Source organism: Carcharodon carcharias, chromosome 1 (assembly GCF_017639515.1).
Source record: "Carcharodon carcharias isolate sCarCar2 chromosome 1, sCarCar2.pri, whole genome shotgun sequence".
Taxonomy (NCBI): Eukaryota; Metazoa; Chordata; class Chondrichthyes; order Lamniformes; family Lamnidae; genus Carcharodon; species Carcharodon carcharias.
The window spans coordinates 80480407-80495893 of record NC_054467.1 but is presented as its reverse complement, the minus strand read 5'-3'; positions in this window follow the sequence as shown (position 1 = coordinate 80495893).

Sequence of the window (15487 nt, the reverse complement as noted above, 5' to 3'; positions counted from 1 at the left end):
ACTGTCACTGATTTACCTCTCAGTCTCCAAACAGCCTGTTTTTACCTCTTTCCCAAGATCCACAAACAGGGCTTCCCTGGTAGATCAATTATTTCAGTCTATTTCTGCTCTACTGAACAGATTTCTTCCTAACTTGACTCTTCTCTCCCCTCCCCTTATCCAGTCTCTTCCCATGTATATGCTTGACTCTTCTGATTAACTCACTTTGCATTTTCCAGTTTCCTGGCTCTAAGCATCTCTCCTTTACCATGAACCTCCGATCTCTCCACACCTCCATCCCCCACAAGGAAAGTCTGTGGGCTGTCCACTTCTTCCTTGAATAGAGCCCCAACTGGTCTCCATCCACCACCACCCTCCTCCACCTTGCAGGATCTCACTTTGCACATCTCCTTTAACTCCACTTACTTTACCCAAACAAAAATGTTGCTATAGGTACCAGCATCTGTGGAGAGAAACAGAATGTCACGAAACTGCCATATTTTTCATAATATTATTGTGGGGTACTGTAAAGTAGGCTTGTGTTTATGTGTGTGTCGGTAGTTCTGTCTGTGTGACTGACTTAATTAAATTAGAGTTGCATAGGCTGCAAGGTTAAAATTATCAAAGAGGTAGGTGTAAAAAGGGTATTTGAAATGCTGATGAGTGAGTTAGGGTAAAAGTCTCAGCAGATAGGGTGGGAATGAAATTTGCATTTTAAGATAAGTGGAGAAGTGTTTGATTTTCAAAGAAACATGATAAAATTTTACAACTGACAGGATAAACAGGGCAAGTTTATTATGTTTATTTTTCCCAAAAGGAAAAGGCCACATTGACCACATAAAAGATTTTTATAGTTTGAGAAAAGTAAATTCCAAAAACATGTGGAAACAGTGGGATTTATAGATTAAAGGGGAAGGAATATATTTAAAGAAAGATGGCCTGGGTGGCCATGTAAGGTGTAAAAGGTACAGTGTGTGAAACAGACTTGGGGAAACAGCCACTAGCCACTTTGCAGAAGCCTGCTGTTCCAGCATCAAAGTTGTGTTAAAAAGCCTTTGGAATTCCACTGTTGAGTGGGTGCTGTGGTCCTTGCTGGATTGCCCCTCTACATTTAAAATCTATTTTGGAATGTTGCCTCAAAGAAGGTGTATAGTTGGGAGTCAGGTTAATTAGAAATGTTGGGATTTGTTATAATATTAAGTAATGGTATAACTATAACCTTGTCTAAGTGTTTTAATCTATTTTAGTTTTAATTTTAATATCTATAAAGGTGTTAGTGGACTCATTATTTCTGAATTCAATGCACAAACCTTCTTGTAATAAATACAAATTGTGAACTGTTGTGATAGCGTGGCCAAGTTTCCCTTGTGGATTTGGTCAGCCTGTCAAATACCACCAGCCGTTTCATAACAGGAGTTAACGGCTCAGATTTTCCCCGTGTCAGGAAGACTCAGGAGATGTTCAAAAATAGCAGACAGGACCAAGATGTGGAAGCCCTGCCTCCATTTCCAGCAGGTCCTACTTTTGCTGGCAGGAGTAAGGGTGTGGGGTATAAAGTGCACAGATGCGAAATGTGAAATAATTTAATTTGACTGCTGAATGCAAACACACCTAATTTCTGTTGCTGCAATGACCTTAACCTGCAGTTTGGGTTTTATGGAAGAGGTATAAATGCTTGTGACCGGTGGATTTTAAGTCTGTTTAAGTGTCATGACCTGAAGTAATTTAAAGCTCCAGCCTTTTAAAATTAAAAAAAAACAGTCTGCAGCTTTCACTTAGAGTTAAAAAAAAGAAACCAGCTGCTGGAGTGTATTGATTGACAGGCCATTTGCTGTAGCTCAAAAAAATCAGCCACCTATTTTTGCAATTTCAATAGACTCAATTGTTTAGATTTCCCAAGATTTGTTATTACAGCTGAGCCCATTATGAATGCTTGGGTGAGTTTCAAAAGGCCAAGAACCACTTATCTCAGCAAGGGGCTATATAGGCATTTTGACTGACAGTTTAAAGAGGTTATTAAATGATTATCTGCCTTTGATGTGGTAAGTGAAGTAGATATTTGTTTTTACAACAGTTTGACCACTTGAGGGGTATTTTTTGAATGGGTTTCATGAATAAGAGTTACTTTCAGTATCAAGCATGTTTGAGTGAGAGTTCTATTAGATTGTCAGAAGTCTATTTATTTTGTCATCTCCACGTAGACCCTGAGGCCTGCCCACAGTAGATACAGTGTGAGAGTCTATGGAGGATACACAGGGAGCATGGAGGGAGTTTGAGCAATATGAAGGGCATGGAGTGGACATGGAGACATGAGGGGGCATGGGGTATATGAGGAGGCATGGAAGTGGCATGGGGTTATGGGGGCATGAATATGGTATGGAGAATATAATGGACCATGGAAGGGACATGGGAAGTATGAGGGGGCATGGATATGGCATGTGAGTATAGGGGCATGAGGAATATGAGGGAACATGGGGACCATGGGGAATATGGGGCATGGAGGAGGATAAGGGATATAAGAGGGCATTGAGGGGGCTTGATGGTATGTGGTGGCATGTGGAGGTGCATGGTTGGGGGTGGTGAGGGTTAAGTGCTAGAGGGCTCAAAATCTTTTAATATAACTGGGCTGAAGTCCCAGAGAACCGAAGCAGGCCTTCTAAACAGCCCACCTTGGCAATTGACTGCCTCTGTTGGTGGCGTGCCTGACCTGCCTCCACCTCCCAGGAACAAAAATATGGTGGGCAGGGGCCCTTTTAAAAGAGAAACATTTCCTGACTCGATCTTCCCGCCTCCTCCAAGAACATTTTTCCCATGTTTCAGGTAGATGACCCTTTATTAGAATCCCCACAGCTACCTCGACTAAGCTTTCTGACACCCTGCCTCTTAGAAGGCCTCTATTCCATTCTTCCATTCTCTCTGTTTCCTTCACATCTGCTCTGAAGATGCAATCTTCCATATCAGTGCTTCTAATATGTCTTCCTTTTTTCACAACTCAGAATTACCCATATTTCCTGCACTTGGCTCTTAGCCTTCCTCCTCCCTCCCAGAGGCATGATAGTGTTCCTCTTGCCTCCACCTTCCATCTAAAGCCTCTGCATTCAATGGATCATCCTGAGCCATTTCTGCCACCACTATTGTCATCACTAAACACATCTTCCCTTCTCATCCCCTTTCAGACATCCAAAGAAACCATTCCCTCAATGGCAATCTGATCCAGCCCTCACTTGACCCAATATCCCCTCCCCTCCCCAGCACCTTTCCATGCATACACAGGAGATGCAACACTTGCCCTTTTACCTCCTCACTTCTCACTATCCAAGGTTTTGAACACTCCTTCCGGGTGGATCACTGATTTACATGTACTTCTTTCAATTTAGTATACTGTTTTCGCTGCTCACAATACTGTCAGCTCTACACAGAGGAGGCGCAAATTGGAAAACCACTTTGCGGAACAGCTTCATTCAGTCTGCAAGCTTGAGCCCAAGCTTCCAGTCACCTATCATTTTAATTCTCCACCTCGTCCCACTCTGACCTCACTGTCCTTGGCCTCCTGCAGTGCTCCAACGAAGTTCAATGCAAGCAAAATATATAGTGCCTTATCTTTTGATTAGGCAGTTTACAGATTTCCAGACTTAACCTTGAGTTCAACAATTTCAGACTGTAATCTTTGCCCCTTTTATTTCCTTTTTCTTGGCTGGTATTACCTTCACTTATTTTTCTCTTGCTTTTGCTTTCAGAAGGCAGCGGTTTATTATTCTGCCATTCAAACCACTCTAGACCCAGGTTTTGTTTCTTCACTTGCTCATAACCACATCTCTCTTCCTTTCAACCTATCACAGACCTTCCCTTTTGCTCTTGTTCTCATCTTTCTCTCTTTTACCTGCTTAAAACCCATTACATTTGTAATTTTTTCAGTTCTGATGACAGGTCATTAACCTGAAGTATTAACTCTGTTTTTCTCTCTGCAGATGTTGTCAGCCCTGCTGAATATTTCCAGCCCTTTTGGTTTTTATTTCAAATGACTTTGTTGTCTGTAAAATGCTTTGGGGCATCTTGAAGCCAGGAATAAATTCATCCTGCCTGCCTTGTATCTTCCCCTTCATTCCATTTTTCAGGGGCAGCATGGTTAGATATAGAGTACAATAATGTCTCACAGCCCCAGAGTCTTGATTTCAGTGGTTCGGGTGGGTATTAAAAGCCCAATGATTCTTTTCAAGTGATTTTTTTTTTTTCAGAATTAACTTATGGGATGTGGACTTCACTGGCTGCGCCAGCATTTATTGCCAATCCCTAATTGCCCTTGAGAAGGTAGTGGTGAGCTGCCTTCTTGAACCGCTGCAGTACCTATCATGTAGGTACACCCACAGTGTCGTTTGGAAGGGAGTTCCAGGATCTTGACCCAATGACCATGAAGGAACAGCGATATATTTCCAAGTCAGAAAGGCGAGTGCCTTGGAGGGGAACTTCCAGGTGGTGGTGTTCCCATGTATCTGCTGTCCTTGTCCTTCTAAATGATAGCGTTCATGGGTTAGGATCCTAAGGAGCCTTGGTGAGTTTTACAGTCCATCTTGCAGTTTGTACAAATTTCTGTCATTGTTCTTAAGTGGTGGAGGAGGTGAATGTTTATGGAAGGGGTGCCAATCAAGCAGGCTGTTTTGTCCTGGATGGTGTTAAGCTTCTTGAGTGTTGTTGGAGCTGCACTCATCTGGCAAGTGGAGAGTATCCCATCACACTCCTGACTTGTGCCTTGTAGATGGTGAACAGGCTTTGGGGAGTCAGGAGGTGAGTTACTCACTGCAGGATTCCTAGCCTCTGACCTGCTCTTGTAGCCACAGTATTTATGTGGTTAGGCCAGTTCAGTTTCTGGTCAATGGTAACCCCCACGTTATTGATAGTGGGGGATCCAGTGATGGTAATGCCATTAAATGTCAAGGGGCATTGGTTAGGTTTTCTTCCGTTGGAGATGGTCATTGCCTGGCACTTGTGTGGCGTGAATGTTACTTGCCACTTGTCAGCCCAAGCCTGGATATTGTCCAGGTCTTGCTGCATTTGGACATGGACTGCTTCAGTATCTGAGGAGTCGCAACTGGTGCTGAACATTGTGCAATCATCAGTGAACATTCCCACTTCTGACCTTATGAAGGAAGGAAGGTCATTGATGAAGCAGCTGAAGATGGTTGGGCTGAGGACACTAACCTGAGGAACTCCTGCAGTGATGTCCTGCAGTGATGTCCTGGAATTGAGCTGATTGATCTCCAGTAACCACAACCATCTTTCATTGTGCTAGGCATGACTCCAACCAAGCACGAAAAAACTGGCAGATGCAGATTTACCTACTCATCATATGCCCTGTCCAACTTTTGTTTCGATTGATGGCTTTAGCCACTGTTTATTTGTGAGCCAATACCATCACATCATAAAACCAGATCAGCAGGTCATTCCTTTCATTGATGCCCTTGATACTGTGATACCACAGAGTGGCTGTCAAATTTTGCCTACTTTCAATAACAATTATGTGAAACGGTTCAGGATGTTTGAATATGACAATGTTCAAATCCCAGCATTATTAAGCTCAGAAGAATATTCCCTACTTCATCAGTATTGATATTTTTCCTTTTCCAACATCAACAATTCTAAGGCTCATTTCAGTAACATAAAATACTGATTAGTTCTAAACTAGGAAATGTTGTACTATGAGACGACTAAGAACTTGACTGAGGGCGGAATTGTCCCAGGTTTGCACTAAGTGCAGTAGCAGGCGGGTAAAAAGATATTTTATCCGCCAACTGCAATGGCGTGTTTTCGCACCGTATCATCCCCTTCTCGCCTCTCAAATTATGCAGTCACGGGAAACACGGCAGATAACTGGGGGTGGCCTCTGATTGGTCAATCACACAATTACCTTGCCGTTTCCTCAGGCTGGGTACCTTATTTAAAATGTAGCCACGTGGACACTTCTCAATGCTTGGAGCTCAGGACTGCTCCGGTGAAGACATGGCCCCAAAAGCCAGGAAGATTGTGGCTCCGATGTATGACATATCCCTGGGATGCCTTCTGGACACTGTGAAGGCCTGCCGCAAAGTCCTCTACCCCCACTCTGGCTGCAGGAGACCCATCAGTTTCACCACTCTGACTTGGGAGGTGATAGCAGAAGTGGCCAGGCCAATGCTGCACACAAGAGGTCGGCCATCCAGTGCATAAGACGGATTAATTATCTCATCCGTGCCACCAAAGTAAGTCAACCATCTCATCAATCTCAACTTACCCACTCAAGCCAATCACGCGTTCGCAGGCATCTCACTCATTGCCAGCTCAAGAGACATCACCACTCACTCTCTCACACACATCTTCACACCTCCATCTGGCCTCATCTCCACTGGAGACTCTCCTCATCCCATCCTTGGCTCCACTCAGCACACACGCATGCCTGGTATCCTCATTTGGCCTGACATGTGCCTTGCTCGCACTCTCTCCATCTGTCTTTACCCAGAACAAGATCATGCACAATCACCAGGAGAGGTCCTAGACAGGGGGTGGAGTGCCGGATGTCAAGGTCCTCACTCCGTTCAAGAGAAAGGCGTTGGAGTTGGCAGGAGAGTATGTCCACTGTTCCTCGGTGGCAAGTACCCAAGTGAGGATCCTACACCACATGATCCCTCTCTCAACACTACCCCGAGTCCATTGTTCTGTGTTCAGCGCAGCTGCCAAACACTAATAATCTGCACTTTCTCTTCTAGGCATGTCGACTTTAGGCAACCTTGAGCCTGAACCCAGTGCTGAGAGCACCATTGAAGATCCATCATGGGGCTCACCCATACCCTCCACCAGCACGGCAACACGCACATTGGTGGGACCTAGATGTAGAGTAGCCTTGGGATCACAATCTAACGAGCACAGCACACAGTCTGTTCCACATCAGACAGAGACAGGGGTATCCTTGATCGCCGGTATTCGGAGGACTGCTGGAGTCAACGAATCTGCTGAGCCCGAGTCAGATGATGAGCCTCTGGACTCAGTCCTCAATCAGTTAGTGGAGCTGCAAAGACAGTGTGTAACCTTCAGAGCAAAGTGATGGTGCGGTTTCACACTCACTGGACACATTAGTGATGCCTGCATCTCGACGGTGTTTGTCATTGCCAGAATGTCACGTGCAGGTATTACAGAGTTCCGTCATTCTCTGTTGTGTTCTCAGCACCTTTGAGGTGGGGCTGGCCCCATCTCTTCATCTGTGAACAATGACGCTGTGTTCCTGAAGGAGACAGGTGCTGAAGGCTGACAAAGGATCAGGTGCATTTAAAGTTTCATGGCTGTGACGCCTGCCTTGTCTGGCCAGTGCTACGGCCTTATCGCCGGCATCCTCACCTTTGAGGACCTCATCACTGTCACCCCCTTTGACATCCTCCTCACCGGAGGAGACATGCAGCTCTTCCATCTCCTCTTCAGCCAGGTGCTCCCCCAGTTGCAGCGTCAAGTTGTTGAGCATGCAGCAAGCTATGGTGATGTGTAACACCCTCTGGGGACTGTATTGCAGTACTCCACCAGACCTGTCGAGGCACCAGAACCTCATTTTCAAGATACCTATCGTTTGCTCCATCAAAGTTCAGTTTGTGGCATGAACCTCGCTGTAGTGTCGCTCTGTTGCAGTCTGAGGCCATTGCACGGATGTCATCAGCCACATCCTCTGCGGGTAGCCCTTGTCCCCGAGGAGCCATCCCTGCAGCCTCTGTGGACCCAGGAAGATGTCAGAGATCTGAGACCTGCTAAGGATGTGGGAGTCCCTGGGAACCATGCGCAGACCTGTAGGATGTGTTTGTGGTGGTTGCACACCAGCTGAACATTCAGCAAGTGGAAGCCCTTATGGTTGACAAAGATGACTGCTTGTTGCCATGGAGATTTAAGCACCACATGCGTGCAATCGATGGCACCCTGCAGCTGTGGGAAACCTGAGAACCGGGCAAATGCCAGCTTCCCTGCTTTCCTGATCCCGGTTGAGATGCACAAAGTTCTGTGCCTTCATGAAATTGGCGTCCATGACCTCCTGGATACACTTGTGCATGGAGGCTTGTGAGATCCCGCACAAGTCATCTGTGGAGCCTGGGAAGGAGCCAGTGGGGTAAAAATTGAAAGGAGACATGAGACTTTAATGGACACTGGCCACTGCCTTCCATGTCTCCACAGCACCAAATCCTGCAGCAGGTGGCATATGTGACCGACCGGTTCCTTAGACATGCGTAGTTTTGGCGACACTGGTTCTTAGTCATCTGTAGGGATGACAGGTGCTGTCTATAGACCCTGGGCCTAGCAAAGCTCCTACTTGTGACGGTTCTCTGTAGATGTTCAGCTGCGTGTGCAGCAGGCCCTGCCGCCCCTTCATCTTGAGGGAGGTGCTCTGCCCTTTGCTGAGCCAGGTGCCTCCGCTGCAATGTTCTTCTCTACTCCATGTAAGCTGTTAATACCAGGCTCCATGATCCTGATATTGTCTTCCTGCAGGATCAAAAAGAGACGCATGACATAGCATTTGAGTCCTAAGAACTTCTCTTGGTTAAGTCCGAAGGCCAGCAGGTGGCATATGTGACCGACCGGTTCCTTAGACATGCGTAGTTTTGGCGACACTCGTTCTCAGTCATCTGTAGGGATGACAGATGCTGTCTATAGACCCTGGGCCTAGCAAAGCTCCTACTTGTGATGGTTCTCTGTAGATGTTCAGCTGCGTGTGCAGCAGGCCCTGCCGCCGCTTGGATGACCAGTGTGTAGTGCGCTTCATGGCTGTCTGAAACCCTACCAATCTCCGCCTCATCCCATCTGACCTATTGGTGGCAGCTTCAGCCACTGGGCTGCAGGTTGTGCTCTCAGCTCAGCTGCAGGCATTTTCCTAACCCTCACTGCAAGGGTGCTCTGTTAGCTTGAATCATGAGGGATACTGGTCCAATCCTTAATAAAGGCATTGCAAGATTGCATGGGGCTCTGAGCATCTCCACCAGTGACTGCGCCATGGCAATCTTTCACAAGGGGATTCTACTACTTGCCCATTTGGCCAATTGTTCTGCTGCCGCCTAAAACACACATTAATTTGCAGTCTCTGTCCAAGGGGCAAAAAGTTCTGGAGCATTTGGTGGCACATTCATGCTTTTGCATTGCTTGAGTGGGCAAAAAAGCTTCAGAGGTCTGACTCCAAACATGTCAATGGAGCTGCAGCTGAATGGTCTCAGCTGCGGATGAATGCTCATTTTTGACAAGCTTTTCCAACAGCATGGCTGCTTCCCTCACCCTTACCCCTCCCACAGCATATGCTTGTGTACTTCCTTCAGTCTGTGCTGTCTTGCCCTCACACCCATCCCACCAGACTCACCTGCACTAGAGCCCTTGCCCTGGCACCTCACTGACAGCCAGCTGGGCAAAAGGCAAAAGTGACTTGCCCGTGCCCCTCTCCCTGGGAACGTGCAGCGTGTCTTCCTTGATGTCCTATGGGCAATGTTTGCGAGCACTGTGCAAGGTTTTGTGCACTCACCTCCGAGTTCCCCTCGATGTTCAGCTCGCCAAGTGCACACCTTTTAAAGGCAGTCGTGAAGTACACCATTCTGAAGTCACGCCGACATGGGCAGTAAATTTGATGTAGGGGGTGGTTCCAGCGAGCAGGGTTTATAATGAGATGCTAAAGTACTGAAATTAGGTTCCTACCATGAGTTAACGGGAAACACGCCCGGCATTGATGGGTGGAGCGGACATTTGTAAACTGGTTTCACGACAGCGTGAAACTGGCTTTTGGCCTGCTCGCCATATTGTTTGCTCACGCCTGTCATGACACCCGCCACCAATGGGACTGGATGTTTCCGCTCTGAGTCTGCAGAAGCTCATTTATACAAGTCCCTTGCAGCATTCAGAAAGAACTGTTTTTAAAAATTATGTTCTTACTTGTAAGTGAGATAAACTAGTAACTTTTATATAAATTAATTTGAGTTTTTCAAGAAGAATAACTGTTGAAGGTTGCTTTAAGAGCTAAATATTCCCTTATTTAATCTCACTAAATATCACATTTCATAATAATGTTCCAAAACCAACACTGCTATCGATTTGGTCACAATGCTTCCACAAGATTTGCATTGCTAAAAGAACTTGACTATTGAGAAAAGCACCAGGATCTATCCCGGAGAAACACTGGTCCCTGAATTCTAATAATAGAACAATTATGTCGTATGGACGGACTGCATGGTATAGACTGAGCCATAAAAACCCAACTGTTCTTAAGTTTGAACTCTGGACTGTTTAAATGTAATCAATTCCAACTGAAGCAAGTTTGGCTATAATCACAGAATTCACTCTGTTCCTGTTCACCATACAACTGTTCTGATCATTTGTAGCCCTTGTCATTCCTTCAGGCATATGTCTCACCAATTTCCCCATCTTCAGCCAGTTTCTATTTTCTATGTCTGTTTCTAAAGCAAGTGTAAATATTCTGCTGCTTAAAGTGGAAAAACAAAAAATTACAGGCTCTGTGTTTATATTCTGATATGTAGTCCTGACTTGCCCTAATTTCAGGAGTCGATAATTTAATGCACTGGCGGTGAGTTTGTTAATGTATAAACATTTTATGTATAAATTTCAATAAACAAATAAGTTATTCAAAATTCAATTGTCTAAGCAACTCCCAAGTTTTTATGTGTATACAATTGCTTTAAACCCCAAAAGTGGTTCAAAGGAGAGTTTGTTTTTAACTCAGCTTTCAATGACAATTTCTAACCTATAAGTAATCCAAAAGACAAAATAATGTGAATGCTGGAAATCTGAATTAGAAACAGAAAGTGCTGGAAATACTCAGTAGGCCTGGCGGCACCTGTAAAGAGAGAAACAATTAATTTCCCTCAAGCCTGTGAAGGAGAGTTTGGAAGTTGAGGCCAGGAAAATTGGGGAAAAAACGGTAGGTTGATTCCCCATATTGTACCCTCCTCCTCCCACTTTTCCCAGGGACAGGTTGTGTGCATTGTTGGTAACCCACTCAGAAAGGCAAGATGCCAATTTAACAAGTACCGAGGCAATTGCCAACCCTTTTCCCTTGGCAATAGCATTTTACCAGGAGCAGCACACAGGCCCCGCTCTGTGCCTGGAACTCTTTAACTCAGAGGAGGCAAGTTTTTTTTTCATTCATTCGTGGGATGTGAGCATCACTGGCTAGGCCAGCATTTATTGCCCTTCCCTAATTGCCCTTGAGAAGGTGGTGGTGAGCAGCCGCCTTGAACAGCTGCGGCCCATGTGCTGTAGGTACACCCACAGTGTATTTGGAAATAGAGTTCCAGGATTTTGACCCAGCGACAGTGAAGGAACAGGGATATAGTTCCAAGTCAGGATGGTGAGTGGCTTGGAGGGGAACCTACAGGTGGTGATGTATCTGCTGCCCTTGTCCTTCCAGAAGGTAGAGGTCGTGTGTTTGGAAGGTGCAGTCAAAGGATCCTTCGTGAGTTCCTGCAGTGCATCTTGTAGATAGTGTCAATGGTGGAGGAAGTGAATGTTGAATGTGCTGGATAGGGTGCCAATCAAGTGGGCTGCTTTACCCTCGATGGTGTCAAGCTTCTTGAGTGTTGTTGGAGTTACACTCATCCATGCAAGCTGAGAGTATTCCATCACTCTGACTTGTATATTGCAGATGGCGGACATGCTTTAGGGAAACAGGAGGTGAGTTACTTACTGCAGAATTCCCAGCCTCTGACCTGCTCTTATAGCTACAGTACTTGTATGGCTGGTCCTGTTCACTTTCTGGCCAATGTTAACTCCCAGGATGTTGTTAGTGGGGGATTCAGCAAAAGTAATGCCATTGAATGACAAGGAGGTAATGGTTGGAATCTCTCTTGTTGGTGATTCTCTCTTGGAGTTGGTCATTGCCTGGCACTTGTGTAGTAGGAATGTTGCTTGCTACTTATCAGCCCAAGCCTGAATGTTGCTTAGGTCTCGTTGCAAATGGGCATGGTCTGCTTCAGTATCTGAGGAGTGAAGAAGGGTGCTGAACATTGTGCAATCATCAGCGAACATCCCCACTTCCAACCTTATGATTGAGGGAAGGTCATTGATGAAGCAGCTAAATATGGTTGGGCCTAGGATGTCCTGGAACTGAGATGATTGACCGTCAACAATCACATCTTCCTTTGTGCTAGGTATGACTCCAACCAGTGGAGAGTTGTTCCTCTTATTTCCATTGACTCCAGTTTTGCTTGGGTCCCGTAATGCCAAACTTGGTCAAATGCTGCCTTGATGTCAAGGGCAACACTCTCACCTCAACTCTTGAGTTCAGCTCTTTTGCCCATGTTTGGACCAAGGCCATAATGAGGTCAGGAGCTTAGTGACATTGGCAGAAGCCAAACTGAGTGTCAGTTCACAGGCTATTGCTGAGTGAGTGCCACTTGATAGCACTGTCAATGACACTTTCCATAATTTTGCTGATGGTCGTGAGTAGATTGATGGAGCTGTTATGGCACAGCTGGTGGTAAATGCTGAGTTTTTCAAATCCCCGAGGGTGTCATGAAGAGATATTAATGTCTATAATTTTGTTGGAAATTATTTTTAAATTGGAATTGTAGTAGGGTCTATGTCTGTGTATGGCCTAATTGGATGAAAGCCAGCTAGTCTGGGTGCTTTGATGTATAGTAGCTTTGAGATGTTAATTAGGTAAATGTAAGGAGGAGAACGTAAAGTGTAAATTTGCATTTGTTGAATAAATCATTGAAAAGAATGGATAAAATCTTGCACCTAGCTGGGAGATGCCAAGCAATGTATTTTATATTACTAATAAAATTGGTGGAATGAAAGGATTATTGTTAGGAAAGGTAAAATTTAAAAACTAGTTATGCAATGGAAAAGTTACATTCAAAGGGGAAGCTAGGTATAAATAGAAAAAAGTTTGTGTGTGTGTAAGTCAGAGGCATTTAAGATCTAACCAGCCTGTATGCCAACCCTCGGCCTTTTGGCTAAGGTCAAGTGTCGTGAAGCGATGGCTATAAGCAGTCGAGCCCCAGACCATGGGGTATGTAGTACCGTTAGGGTGACGGTGAAGGACAACAAAGGAGGAACACCCATGGATCATGCCTTCTTCATTAAGTGGATAGTTTTGGAGTGGTGTGGATTTGAAGCTGCGGAGATCTGCTGCCTGCAGGACTTCCCCAGCACTGGATACTTTGACGTAATCTTCAAAAATGTGGCTGCCTGAGTCAAGCTCCTGAAGATGTTTGAGGAGAAGAGAGACCAGCCGCAGATGAGGATCCTCACGGTGGAGTCACCCTTTGCTCTGCCATTGCAACGGGACCGTGTGGTGACTGTGCATCTCTACAACCCCCATGTCCCTGTCGCCAATGTGCTCACCTTCCTCGCCAGGTACGTCAACAAGGTTGGGAGCTGCACCAGGGTTAAAGACGCCTTCGGGATTTGGACCAGCAAACACCAGGTCAAGGTCACGCTCAAGACCGACGGTAAGGGAGCCATCCTCCACCCTCCTTCCAACTTCGCTATTGGGGGAAGCCGTGGCTACCTTGTCTATGCTAGGCAGTCCAAACTTTGTCGCTTTTGAGGCAAGTCTGGTCATGTGGCGGCCAACTGCAGCGCTGTCCTCTGCAAGAATTGCAAGCAGGAAGGGCGCGAGACAAAGGACTGCAAACAGACGAAGTGCTGCAACCTGTGTGGCAAGGCAGGCCAACTCTACAAGACCTGCCCAAAACGCTTTCTCACTTATGCACAGGTAGCCAAAACCAACGAGGGGGAAGCAGATGAAATGCTTCGTGTTACTAATACCAAGCACACTTGCAACCCTCCAACCACCAGGGCCTCAAATGAGCACAATGGGACAAAGGAGGACATGGAGAGAGACGAGATGAAGGAAAAGATTGAGGCAGTAGACAGCCAAACAACTGCACTGCCCTCTGAACCTCCCACTTCTCAGCAGAGCGAATCAATGGAGGAGGAAGCAGCAGAAAATCAGCAGGGGGAGTGGCAGCTGATGAAGAGAGCCAAAAAGAAGAAGGGGCTAAGAAGGGACCAAGCTACTTCCCAGACGAGTGGCAAGAGGCGTCTCCTATCTGACACACATGAAAAGGGCTGTTGCTCTTTGGACGAAGAAGGGCAAGGACGGCACCTACGGAAGAAGCGGCAAAGCTCTAGGGAGTTGGAGGACGAGACACCCGAGCTCCAGAACATTGAAGACAATGAGGAGAGCAGCGTACCCCAACTTTGCCCCCAACTTGAAGAGGCCATCGCTTCCCAGCCCCAGGAATCTGGGAGCAGAGAAGCGCTCAGCGCACTCCAGCTCTGGGAAGCCGAGAGCAGCAACGCCCCAGAGGGGAAGAGGATTGGAGAGACTTCTCCAACAGAGAACAATTCAAAGCTCATTCCTTGTACGAATCCCCAGAGCGGAATATCTCCAATGGGATGGTTCGGGACAGTTTCCTCAGCCCATCCAAAGTGAGACAATTTGTAAATACTATGGGGATGCAGGAGCAGACCAAAGGTCTGGAACTCTCAAAGACAGCAGGTTTGGTAAGTGACAAAATGCTGACCTGCTGTTTCTGTAGGAGTGTGCGATACCGCACCTCAGCTCCTACAGGCAATTGTCACGATGGTGGTCCCATGGGCCATCGATTTGGTCGGGAGGAAACGAGTCACGTTCCTCCGGCCTGAGTATTCTGCTGCGGGGAGGCAACTTTACCGTTTCTGAGGCTGAGGAGGTGGTGGTCGGGCGCCTCCTCGTAGCAGACGTAATGTACAAGAATGCTCCACTCCGGTTAATTAACGTGTATGCCCCGGCACAAAATGGTGAGTGGCTGGCAGTCTTTCAGCAGCTCCCACTGCCGCTGACGATCTCCAGGCTGGTCATTCTGGGCGGTGACTTCAACTGCATCTTCGATGCAGCTGGATGATCTGACAGGGCCGACAGCTACATCCAGATCCCTGATGGAAACAGTTAAGGATGCCAAGCTGCACATTGTCTTCAGCAACGCTGCAGATGGAGCGCAGCGTAGATACACCTGGTCACGGCCAGATGAGTCCATTCATTCCAGGATAGACTTCCTGTTTGTGTCCCATGCGTTTACAGTCAGATCCACCGACATCAAGCTGGTGTTCTTTTCTGACCACTGCCTGCTGCTGGCTGACTGTCACTTACAGGAAGACCAGAAGGTTGGCAGGGGGGCATGGAAGCTGAATGTGCAACTGCTGATCCCAGAGAACATTGAGGAACGTAAGAGGTATTACAAAGGTCAGAGAACCATGAAACCCCTCTTTAAGTCCCTGATACACTGGTGGGAAGCGATCAAGGAAAACATCAAGAGGTTTTTCATCCTCAAAAGGGTGCAGAAAGCTGGAAAGGAACAGAGGGAAATGTCCCAACTCCAGAAAAACATGCAGAACCTGCTCCAGCTGCAGTTGTTAGGGGTCGATGTTGAGGAGGAACTCCAAGAGGCGAAGAGCCAGCAAGCCTTGCTCTTTGCCTCAGAGGCCTCCAAGATCATCTTCCGCTCCAGAGTCCGCTCCGTGG